At 49.3% G+C, this 12,948-nt stretch overlaps 1 pseudogene; it reads left to right on the top strand.

Moving 5' to 3' along the window:
* The first annotated feature begins 7,132 nt into the window (after positions 1-7,132).
* On the top strand, positions 7,133-10,029 carry LOC147990099 (uncharacterized; annotated as a pseudogene).
* Positions 10,030-12,948: the final 2,919 nt, after the last annotated feature.

Below are 12,948 nucleotides of genomic sequence, written 5' to 3'. Positions count from 1 at the left end.
GCATGAATTCCTCATCTCTCAGGACCTCTACTAAATGTTCTTCTTGCCTTTGTCACATGAGGCTGCCCTGGAATTGCAAGTTTTGGAAGCTTGGATCCTGGATTTACATAGGGACATCACTCTGCCAGATGTTTGGATATGGCCTGGAAAATCTGGTGACTACTCTGCCAAGAGCTTTTACACTCTTATGCATTCTCATTTGCCAACCATCTTGCCATGTAAGTGGTTGTGGGATAGCAAGTGCACCATGAAGATCAAAGTCTTTGGTTGGTTGTTGTTTTTTGATAGACTCAATACCAAGGACTTGTTAATTCGTAGGCATTGGAGATCACCTATGGATGACAATCTCTGTGTTATCTGCAATGAATTAGTCTATGAGGATAGGTTGCACTTGTTTTTCAACTGCAACTTCAGTCACAGAGTGTGGAATTATATTTCCATTGATTGGTCCAGGGGCTCTGAAATTCAGCAATGTATTCAGCATGCAAGATCAAGGTTTAAGCATCCCTTCTTCTTTGAAGTTATGCTCACTACAGCTTGGAATATATGGATCCTCAGGAATGGAAGGACTTTCAGAGGAGAGAATGCAACCTTTGCTGCTTGGAGATGTAATTTTGTACATGACCTTACTCTTCTAGCTCATAGAATGAGAGTAGATATTAGAGTCAAGTTGTATGCTTGGATTAAGTCTCTAACTTAACTAGAGGTAGGTAGGTAGGCTCTGTTTTTTCTTCCTTTTATTCCTTGTAATCTTCCGAAGCTTGTACAGTTGCTACTTCTTTCTATAATAAAGGGTTGTGGAGCTTTGCTCTACAGTAAATATTCAAAAAAAAGTTATTCTTTCTGATTGATCTATTGGGCTATTCATATAAGTGTCACAAACAGCCCTAGAGTTCGTACTAAAATAATACCTTAAGACACACATCAACCAAAACCCTAATGTCACCTAGATACTCCAATGTCACCATAAGTATCCGCGAGTTTGATTATACGATATGCATCACACAATCTCAGATTCATCTATTCAAACCAACAAAAAGAACTTCAAAGAGTTCCCCAAAGTTTCTATTGGAGAGTCAAGATGAAAACGTGTGCCAAACCCTATGCATAAGTTCACAAGGTCACAGAACCCGTAAGTTGATCACCAAAACATACATCAAGTAGATCACGTGAATATTCCATTGTCACCATAGATAAGCACATGCAAGACATACATCAAGTGTTCTCAAATCCTTAAAGACTCAATCCGATAAGATAACTTCAAAGGAAAAACTCAATCCATTACAAGAAGGTAGAGGGGGAGAAACATCATAAGATCCAACTATGATAGAAAAGCTCACGGTACATCAAGATCGTGCCAAATCAAGAACACGAGAGAGAGAGAGAGAGATCAAACACATAGCTACAGGTACATACCCTCACCCATGAGGGTGGACTACTCCCTCCTCGTCATGGAGAGTGCCGGCATGATGAAGATGGCCACCGGTGATGGTTTCCCCCTCTGGCAGGGTGCCGGAACAGGGTCCCGATTGGTTTTTGGTGGCAACGGAGGCTTGCGGCGACAGAACTCCCGATCTAGCTTTATTTCTGGAGGTTTGGGGATATATAAGAGGTGTTGGCGTCGAGAACAAGTCAGGGGAGTCCACGAGTCACCCACAAGGATGGAGGGCGCGCCCGAGGGGGGGGGCGCCATCCACCCTTGTGGAGGGCTCGTGGCTCTTCTGGCCTAACTCTTTTGCTTCGGGGGGCTTCTTCTGGTCCATAAAAAATCACCTTAAATTTTCAGATCATTTGGACTCCGTTTGATATTCCTTTTCTGCGAAACTCAAAAGCAAAGAAAAAAATAGAAACTGGCACTAGGCTCTAGGTTAATAGGTTAGTCCAAAAAATCATATAACATAGCATATACATGCACATAAAACATCTAAGATGGACAATATAATAGCATGGAACAATCAAAAATTATAGATATGTTGGAGACGTATCATGGCACACCATCGGCCATCGGTAGCCCTGCACGCCCTTCCGGCTGTCTCCGGCCATAGCCTAGCCCGTGAACCCCTGCTTCGAGGTAGCGAGGAGAGCCGCTAAGTGCTGCCCGCCTATGTCGAAGCACCAAGATCGAGGCCACACTGCCGCCAAGGGAAGGACGCGATAGATCTGGCGCCTTTCCAAGCAGGAGCACACCCAAGCTCACTTTCGCAGCACTACCACGCGAGCTGCCGTCCTCTGCTGCCACCACTAAGCCCAGCCCCCCCGCCGCACGCCACATCGCACACACCGAGTAGCCACCGACCACCATCGAGACCGCCTGCACGAGAATCACTGAGAAGGACCACGCAGCCGTCGCTCGCCTGCCCCACCACCGACGCGCCTACGCCGGGAAGACTATGGGAACCGCGCCACTGAGCCCCACGCAGCTTGACAATCCCGCATGGACGCACTTGCCCCGCACCAGGCGTCCATGCAAGGAGGGAGTTGCCCCGCCGCCAGCCACCGCGAAAACTGAAGGTAGACGAAAACTGTATCGCCCTTCCGGGTGCGTCCGTTGTAGTGAAGGTGTGTCGTTTCCTATTCTAGCCACAGGTAGACGAAAACTGTGTCTGGTAGTCCCTTAGGGATTGAAAGTTCGCTAAATGAATCATCGGATGTGGGTTGGGCGGTTACATCGACTGATCGTACTATCGGGTACATGTTGTGATTGTATGTTGCGATCGTGTGCCAGTGCAGTTGCGGTTAGAAAAGTTGGGAATGAATTGATCTTGTCACACGAATCCAACCGACATAGCACTAGGCCATCCCGGTCCCTCTAGCGTTGTTCGCGGTCATTTGAAGCTTGCCACGCTAAATAGAATGGTCGATAAACTTTGGTAGGGATTTTGGCTTGAGGATAAACATGTGCTCACTAAAACCAAGATGCTTCTCCAATGACTTCAAAAGGAACCAACTTATTAACCTTAAATTAACCCCATTGAAAAGTAATGGTTAGATAAACAGCGAGGATATAAAATGGTATGAAAGCTAATGGCCAGCAATTTAAGTTTTGGTATTTGAACTTTGGTGTATTTATCCTTCATTCTTATCAAGTTTTAATATTTGAAACTTTATAAAAAAAACTTGTCAAAACATATTCAAGAGTTTTCTTGTTTCAAACTCCTCATTGCAAGGAACTAAACATAAATTGAACTTTGGTTCTAAAGATACACTCCCTTCAATCTGAATTGAATGTCTACAATTTTATACTAAATCAGCGGTAATTAATATGTATTAGAGGGAGGATTAGATTTAATTTTGAAAGTCAAACCAAAAAACACAGGAGGTGGGGTAGATGGAGCATGCATGGAACAAGATAAATTGCATGCATGGAACACCTAAAGTAATTAAGGGTGAAACGCATGCAAGGGATCAACCACGTTTATGAATAGCGAGGCAAGCGTGTCGTTGGCCAAGTGCGTGCTTCGGCCCGTGCTTGCTACTACGAATTTCTCATGGTGCAACAAGTAGAGGGTAAAAGGTACTCTACTTTGTATTTATATATAGTTTGGTTTGTATTTAAAAGAGTAATTATTCTGAAGTGGCATGTGTTGATAGCCCGCTGAAGGAGTGATCACACGTAACAATCGATCCATTTTGTTTGAAGTGCATCATTTGGAATACTTTGAAAAGCTCTCTTACGTTTCAAGTGGAGCAACTAAGGGCATGTACAATGGTTGATAAGATAGTCTTATCTTAAGTCTTGCATGTAATTTAGAGATGACAAAAAAAATATGTCTATAATGGGTTATATCTTAGTCTTATTTTCAATAACTAGCAATTCCTTAAAACATGGTGAGACAAATTGTGCTAAAAGATCATCTCTTGTCTTATCTTAAATAAAAGAAGACAAGCCTTTTCTTACGAGATCTCTCTCCTCCACCTCACCATTTATTCTATATGGCACTTCTAAGATAGCACCATTGTACATGCCCTAAGAGCATTGAGCTGTGGAATTCCATCTTCGGATTAAGGAAATATTGCTCCGCACTCACTGATGCGGTGCACAAATGGTGTAATTACTGGTCAAAAGTCAAAACGAAAGCAGCCACTAGAAGTGGGCAAAAATTGGTCGTGTGCATGCTAAAGGAGAAAGGACCAAGACTAGTCACAATGAGAAGTAATTAGAGTAGTAACATGCATATGTTACTATCACCATAATGAGTAGTAACATATGTGTTGTGTCATGCATCACTTTATTTATTAGCTTGTAGATTTATTTTTTCTTGATATGTGTGATATTACAGTAACTAGCTATGTTATCACATGCCTTTCTTTTTTCATTAATTATATGTCACATCATTTATTTTACCTAAATAAGTATAATGTTATCATTTATGTTACTTCTACTATTGATAGTCTAATAGGAGACAACATGAGACTCCGAGCTCACATAGCGTAATAGCAATAACCAAACAGAATCCAGCACCAAGATAAATGGCCGGAGTCGCGCACAACAAATGTGGACAAAATCTTCGTTGGCCCATCACTTCCCATTCACAGTATCATTGGCCACCTGAGAAATGTGGCCCAACGCTCATTAGTCATAAACTCATGATGAATACTTAGAGCATCTTCAACTGCGTCTTCAACACGCCCCTTCAATTATTTTTTCAGCGTTGGCGCGCGAAAATTGACCCAGTCGCGTTTTAGAAGCCCATTTTTCATCGGGTTGGTCTAAAATTGAGGCCGGCGGATCCAGGCCGAACCCGGCACGCTGGGGCGCCTGGGAGCGCCGGAGCGAGCGATTTTGGCACGAACTAACCGCGGTCCCGCCGCGTCAGCGACAGGCGCCTCGTCGTCCTCGCACCGCCTCGGTTTCCCACGAGGAATCAATGCCAAGGCTGCCGCCGGTCAACCTTCCATTGATTCCTCACGGGCGGCGCGGCGACGCCCCCCCCCCCCTCCCGCCACGCGTACACGCGACGCTCGGCTATAAAAGCCGATGCCTAGCCCTCGCCTTTGGCCACACCCCGCCGTGCTCTGCCTCCCTCTCCCCTCTATCCCCAAGCCGCCGACGATCCGCCCCTCTCTTCCCAAGCCGAGCATCACGATGGGCGAGCGCTTCCCCGGCGACGCGACGGCAGCCAACGGCTTCGGCCGCCTCTCGCTGCACGCATGGGAGGCGTACCTCCTCTTTGAGGCGAACATCCCGGCGCCACCCGACATGCACGTAGGGCCGGGTTGGTGGAGGCTCAGCGCCGGTGGCGTCCCCATCCCCCCGGTGCCCGACGTCAACGCGCGCGCCCCCAGGCGGCGATTTTACGCGCTCCCTGGGGGCCGACGAGGTCGACCGCTTACGGGCGTCGCTGACGGAGGAGCAACATGCCCTCCCGCGGTACACCGCCGAAAACCACGCGGCGTGGGCGGCGTACTTCCACCAGCGGCAGGAGCGGTGGCTGGCCTCCACCAACGGGGCGCCGGTGGTGGGGGGCATGAAGAACAGCGAGGGGCACCGCCGGCCGCACACTGCACGAGGTTCTCCAGCACCTCGAGGGCGGCAACCACCCGCCGCTGACCTACCCCGCCGCGGCCGCCGCCCTGGTCCCCCGCTGGAGCGCCGGGCAATGGATGCCCAGGAGGTTTGGCTCCTTCTCGTCCTCGTTCTCCCGCTCCTCTTCCCACTCCTTCGGCTCGCCGGCGGTGTTCGGCGTCAAGGCCAAGCCCGCGGCGGAGACGCCGCTCGGCCGGCGCACCCGCAGCGCCGGCATCGTCATCAACGAAGGCGACGGGTGCGGATCCTCCTCGGCTCCTCCCCGCTATGTCAAACCGAAGACGGAGCCAGGGCTCGCCGCCGTGAAGACGGTGCCAAGGAGGAGCTCGACGACGCGGCGGCCCTAAAGTGGGCGCGTGAAGACTGGGTGCGGACGGAGCTAGAGCGCCAGCGCCGCGCCTACGAGCAGTTCGAAGCTCGGCACCGTGGCCGCGACGAGGGAGGCGTCGTCGTCCTCGACAACATCGACGATGACGTCCCGCCGCCACCGGTCGGTCAGGGCGACGCCGGGCAGCGGTCCAGCAGGTGCGGCCGCGTCAAGGAGGAGAAGGCCGACGAGGATGGTGACGACGTCGGCGACTTCGCCGCGCTCAAGGCGTTCTTTTACCCGTAGTAGTAGTTGCAGCCGTTTTTTTTAATACTTTGTAATGTTATGTTTGTCCAGTTTTTATGTAATCGCCAAACTTTGGCCGAATATTTGTCTGAATTCTTTTTTTAAACGCCTTCTGGGGCCGATCCTAGGGCCGGTGGCTGGGAACCCGAAAGTCCCCACGCCGAGTTTAGCGCTGGCTCGTTCCCAGGCGATGATTTTACGTGCTCCTTGGAAGTCCAACGGTTGGAGATGCTCTTATCATCATACGCTTGTTTCGCGTACGATACTGTCCTGTTTGTGTTGTCCGTGACCTGAAGTTTGGTAAGCGATGTGATACTCTCTCCAACCGGTTAGCTAGAGGGGTGGTTATTATCGATGGTCACCAGCCTGGCCGGACCACTAATCTAAACGAATAACTAGTACAAGTCAGCCATAACTTGGTCCGAACTAAATTGCGCATGTCTGTTTCATGGTTGTCATGCATGTTTCACTGTCCATAGACTAATAGTTCAAAGAACCAGTCCGTCTAGTCCATTGGTTGGTGAAGTTGTTCCTGTCGAATCGTGGTTCGTTAGTGAGCAACGTGCCTTTCAGAAGGTGCGCAGGAAAGAATCTTGCCTTGTCGCCCGTTGGATTTAAACGCTCTACCAGCAGCGAGAGCACCAGCGTGCTGCGTACATACGTCTGAGTCGCGTGCGAGCGAAGTCAAGCTCGATGAGGCAAGCCACAGGATATAGATATGGGGCAGTATCAAATGAGAACGACGACCAATCATATGTATTTTCCATATATCAAATGCAAAGTTGGAAACCAACCATATGTATTTTTTTCATAGATAGAGGCTCATTCGTTGATCGGATTGGAAATTGCTACTGGTTAGGTTATATATCTGGTAAAGGACGTTAGTACTTGATCTTGATTGAGATCGATCAAAATAAGTACTTGGTACTACCTACTTGCTGGTAAGTAAATTACTATTGTGATAGCCTTGTAAATTACTATTGTTCCGGGAAATGAGGATCACCTCTAGGCGACGGCTGACGCTGGCGCCTTGTTGGTCGCCGACGCCGCCGGCGGACACTGGCTCCCGGTTCTCTTGCCTTGGCTCATCCGACGCGGAGGAGGCGGCGCACACGGGTGATGTCCCCGTCCTCGACAACTCTTCTCTAACGTCCTTTGCAGGTCGCCGAGGAACACGGACGAGGAATTGGCTGACGAGTTCTAGGCGGACATCGGCTACCCTACTCCGGCGTCTAGGGTATGGGAGAGACCGTCGGCTCGACGGGCAGGTGAGGTTTCTTGTGGTTGCAGGTCAGACAAGATTGGGGAGCCCTCGCTGGTCTCGGTGGAGGGCGCAGTGGTCTCCTCTTCGGATGTAATGGGCTCGAAGAAGACGTCGGCGGTGGTTGCCACTGCCCCCCGTGGTGTCTCTGGGGTTCCCTGCCGGTCGAGGCCACTCATAAGCTGTGGATTGGCCCGGTTCCTCCACCTCGATTGTTGCCGCCAAGAATCGGTGATCTCCTGCCACGAGCATGTCTCGGCGATGAGGGGACCTCGCCGGAGTTCCGTGGGCTTGTGCCATCTTCGGGCCAGCCCGGGCGGGCTGCCACGGCGTTCGCAGCTTCTGATCCGCCATCTGCGGCCGTGCCAGGTCAGTAGACGTATCTTGGGGGTCCGCTACGGATGGTCAATCTCGGCCGTTGGCTCGAACACATGTGGAACAGGGCAGAGACGGGAGCGAACCCTAAGTTCAATCGCTCCTTCGCTGTTGTCATCGCTACCCGAACGATGACGCGTGGAGATCCTTCCGCGCCGCCGAGCACCTCCACCGGCCAACAGCTCCTTCCGTCTTCAACTTTCCAGCACTCTTCGTCTCCGACGGGTGGCGCACCTGGCTTCGCTCTAGGTGCGTATCAGCCGGTACAGGTGGCGCAGCCATATGCGCAGCAGCCGCTGGTGCAGCAACTGTCGACGCAGCAGTCCTCAGCGTTTCAGTTTCAGTAGCCGTTCTTCGCTACCCCGAATCAATTCTTGCAGCAACAGCCGTTTTTACTTCAATCGACGGGTGGCTTCACACAGCAACAACAGCAACCGGCAACGTTTCAACCACCGGCGAACAACTATGTGCAGCACTCCGGGACTCCTTCCGCGGTGCAGATGGCTGCCGGCTTCAGCGCCCACCCGCCACATAAACCAGCCACCACCGGAGTCCATACCGCTACACGTCCTCGGAAACCTAAGGGTGGCAAGGGCGGGCGTCACAAACCTCACCATGGAGCAGCTTTACCATCTGCCACTACTCCTCATGCGGCGGCTCCTATCATGCCGCTCTTGGTACAGGTGCCCGCTCTGGCCTCTTCATCTATGATGGCAGCGGGCTATGGGCAGAACGCTCCTATGCTGAGCTCAATGTAACAGCAGCCACCTACGATTCAACCTTCAGGGGTCGCCGAGGGCGCAACAAAGCCTAAGAAGGTGTGGTGTTCTAAGTGTCAATCTGCAGGGCACACATATGATGACTGCGAGACACAACATTATTGTTTCATTTGCAACAAGACTAATCACCTGATGACCACGTGGCGCTGCCCTCCTCTCAAGATGCCGAAGCCGGCGGCGATCCTGTATGGATATAGAACTGAAAATATGGCATTCTTTCAGATGCCTGACAATGTTTGCAGGGAGGACCTTGCACCACAGGATTCACTGACAGCATTGGTATCTATTTCTGGTGGCTCTATCACTCCCAGTATCGTGGAGGCAGAGGTTGCTAAGATTGCTCAGTACCAACAGCAGTGGACGTGGGAGGCCATACCGCATGGCCAGGACGCTTTTCTCATGTCCTCCCCGAGTGAGGAAGTTCTACAAAGGGTGACTGGGTTTGTAGTTTTCATCAAGTCTCACAATGTCACTATCGAGTTTAGCCTTGGAAGTCAGAGGAGATACCATACCGTTTCGAGCTAATACCTATTTGGGTGTACGTGCATGGGGTGCCTCATGCTCTCGGCACTTCCTGGGTCATTGGGCGGTCGGGTCAGTGATTGGTGCTACTCTTGACATTGATCTTCTCTTCTTGCGTCGGAGAGGAATTGTTCGTATCCAGGTAGCGGTGCTCAACCTTGATGCTTTCAAAAGGAGCACAATTGATTCTCTTTCATCCGATGTGGTTGTTCAAGGAAAAAGGTCATGAGTTCCAGTACAGTTTGGAAAAATCATACTTCTGTGTTGATAGTGATTTTGTGCCTATAGTCTGGGAGCACAGCGATGATCTAGGGAGCGACAAGGGGCATGATAGGGAGGATACAGTGAGGACCAATGATCCAAGCAAGAGTTCCAAATCCAGTTCACCATCCAACAACACCTCGGCCCCTCCTACCTCGGGCGGAGTTGTACCCATGCAGATGGCCATTGCCGTCACACCGCCGAATCCTCATCAAGGCTTACCTGCCAAGGCCACTTCTTCGTCATTAATGGGGTCTTCTTCGTCGGTGTCAGCTACTTCGTCTAACACTGCTCCTCCGACGATGTTGGCACCCCGGTCCTCGACGCCGCCATCACCGACTCACTGGTCGGCGTCGCCGCAACTCGACGAGGGGTGTCACATGCGTCGGGATGGCAGCCGCGGTGGTGAATGCGAGCGCTCCATCGCCACCACCATAGCCTCCCCCTGTCTCTCCAACTCGATGGGGAGTGATCTTCTCCTCGTCCGTTCGTGCTGGCCAGGACTCTTCCAGGGCGGAACTCCGCGTGTTATCACCTACACCTCCGTCACCAGGGGGAGTATCGGCTTCCGGACCCGAGGAGGCAGAGGAGCAACCCCTGCGATCTTCTTCTTCATCACCGCAACAGTCTACTCCGCCTCTCGGAGTCGCCGGGACGAGCCCAGCGGCCGATATTACTCCTTCGCCGCTGAGGCACAGCGGGCGTCATTACGTCGGGACTGATGGTTCAGCAGCCACCGAGGATGACTCTATGGTGAAGGCCATGGGTTGGACGGCTGCTTGCAACCTCGACTTCGAAGGTACACCCTCTCACAAATCTTTTGTCTTTTGATAAATCCAAAGTATCTTCAAATATCACTAGACTTGGAGTGTCACTAGGACGTAATGAGAAAGAGACAGACTTTTGGTTAAGGCCCTTAAACAAGTGGAGTTCGACTGGTTTACAGTTGCTCCTAAGTGGTCGAGCTTTGTTGACCCTCTTGTGTTAGATGAGGAGGATGAGGATGCTGATGCCAATCATGAAGGCAAGCTTCTCTCTGATTTGGTTAAAGACACGACTGAAGTAGACCTTGACGATACAGTACGCGACACTATGCTTTGTGAGCTTGTCGCATCGGTGCGTAAGAATAAGCCTAACTCAGGAAAGAAAAGAGGGCGCTCTTCTAAGAAGGCAAAGGTCTCTATACAAAAAATTGGTTCAGCATGAGAGGCATGTTTTGGAATAGCAGAGGTCTAGGTGACTTAGCTAAACATAAACACATTGTTGATTGTGTAAAGGATCATGTGTTGGACTTTGTGGCTATCACTGAGGCGGGCAAACGTGACTTTCCAACACGTGATCTGGACTACTTTTCATGTGGTTTGGATTATGAATGGCACGTCTTACCGCCGACCAGGAGGTCCGGTGGAATATTGCTAGGTATTAACTCTACGTACTTGCAATTATTGTCCATGTCAAAGGGGTAGTATCAGATATTGCTAGGTATTAAGGAGGATGAGGAGTTTAAGTTTGCATTTCTAAAGGAACTTGTTAATACCTGTCGAGACAATCCCCACCCCATGTTAATCGGGGGGATTTTAATATCGTTCGATATCAGCAGGGAAAAAACAATGACCGGTTTGATAAAAGGTGGCCTTTCCTCTTTAATGCAGTTATTGACAGTCTGGATCTGAGGGAGATCACGATGTCTGGTCGTCAGTATACCTGGGCCAATAATCGAGTGGTGCCAACCTTTGAAAAACTTGACCGGGTGCTCGTTACCACCGTCTGGGAATACAAATATCCCCTAGCCTCAGTTCGGACATTAGAAAGAATTGAGGCCTTATCAGATCACGTCCATTGCATCGATTTTGGACAACCAATCCCAAGTTCTAACCGTCACCAATTTAAATTTGAACTGGGATGTCTCACTAGAGAGGGATTTGATGACCTGGTTAAGAAAGTGTGGGCATGTCAGCCTCGCGGTAACACACCCATTCAATGATGGAATAATCGAATTCACGCATTGCATCGATTCCTTCGTGGGTGGGCCAAGCATACTGCTGGCATCTACAAAAAAGAAAAACTGCGACTATCTACCTTAATTGATTCCCTTGATAAAATGGCGGAGGTGAGGCCTCTGTCTATAGTTGAGATTGAGCAAAAAAGTAATATAAATGAGCAGATAGCCCGCCTACTACGCGAGGAAGAGATTAAATGGTACCAACATTGCAAGGCGGATTCGCTTGTGCAAGGTGATGATAATACGAAATACTTTCAAATGCTTGTCAATGGCAGACATAGAAAGAAACACATATTCACCCTTGACCAGGAGGAAGGCCGAATTGAGGGGGACATACCTCTTAGAACTTTTATTACTAAGTATTACAAAGAGCTTTTTGGACCTTCAGCTGAATCAAATTTTCAGCTGGATGAATCCATTACTCATGACATTCCTCAAGTTATGGAAGCGGAAAATGAATTCCTAACCTCCCTGTTCTCTGAGGAGGAAATTCGAACCGCGGTGTTTCAAATGGGACACAACAAGGCTCCGGGTCCGGATGGCTTTCCCGCAGAGTTCTATCAATGATTTTGGGACGTCTTTAAGGCAGACTTGGTTCAGTTGTTTAACCAACTGCATGCTGAAGACCTTGACATTTCTCGTTTGAACTTTGGGGAAATTATCCTATTGCCAAAGATCGAGGAGGCTAGTCGTATTCAACAATATCGACCAATTTGCCTTCTGAATGTAAGTTTTAAAATCTTTATGAAGGTCGCAACTAATCGGTTAAACGGGGTGGCTGACCATGTCGTAAAACCCACTCAAACAACATTTATGCAAGGCCGCAACATATTAGATGGAGTGGTCGTCTTGCACGAAACTGTACATGAGCTTCACCGAAAAATGTTGAATGGTGTCATTCTTAAAATAGATTTTAAAAAAGCCTATGACAAGGTTAAGTGGCCCTTTTTGTTGCGAACTTTGTGCATGAAGGGGTTTTCACAAAAATGGTGTCATTGGGTAGAGAACTTTGTATCTGGAGGCAGTGTGGCCATAAAAGTTAATGATGACATTGGCAACTATTTTCAGACAAGGAAGGGGTTTCGCCAAGGGGACCCCGCTTCTCCTATTTTGTTTAACATTGTGGCCGACATGCTAGCTACCCTTGTTGAGCAGGCTAAGCTGGACAGTCAAATTAGTGGTGTTATTCCACACTTGGTAGAAGATGATCTATCTATTCTACAATATGCGGATGACACTATTCTATTCATGGATCATGATCTAGATAAGGCAAGAAATCTCAAGTTGCTCTTATGTGCTTTCGAGGAACTTTCTGGTCTCAAAATTAATTTTCATAAGAGTGAACTTTTTTGCTTTGGCGATCCTGTAGAATCAGCACCTGAGTATGTCGAGATTTTTGGATGCCAGCTTGGGCAGTTTCTGATTCGATATCTGGGTATTCCCATACACTATCAACGCTTAACTATCACTGAGTGGAAGCATGTGGAAGAGAGACTTGAGAAATGCTTAGCCAGTTGGAAGGCCAAGCTCTTGTCTTACGGGGGACGATTGATCTAGATCAATTCAGTCCTAAGCAACATGGTTTTATATATGTTGTCATTCTTCCAC

Source organism: Triticum urartu, chromosome 1A, assembly GCF_056163025.1.
Source record: "Triticum urartu cultivar PI428250 chromosome 1A, HENAU_Tu73, whole genome shotgun sequence".
Classification (NCBI taxonomy): domain Eukaryota; kingdom Viridiplantae; phylum Streptophyta; class Magnoliopsida; order Poales; family Poaceae; genus Triticum; species Triticum urartu.
Note: the sequence above shows the minus strand (reverse complement) of the source record. Positions and strands in the feature narration are given on the sequence as shown.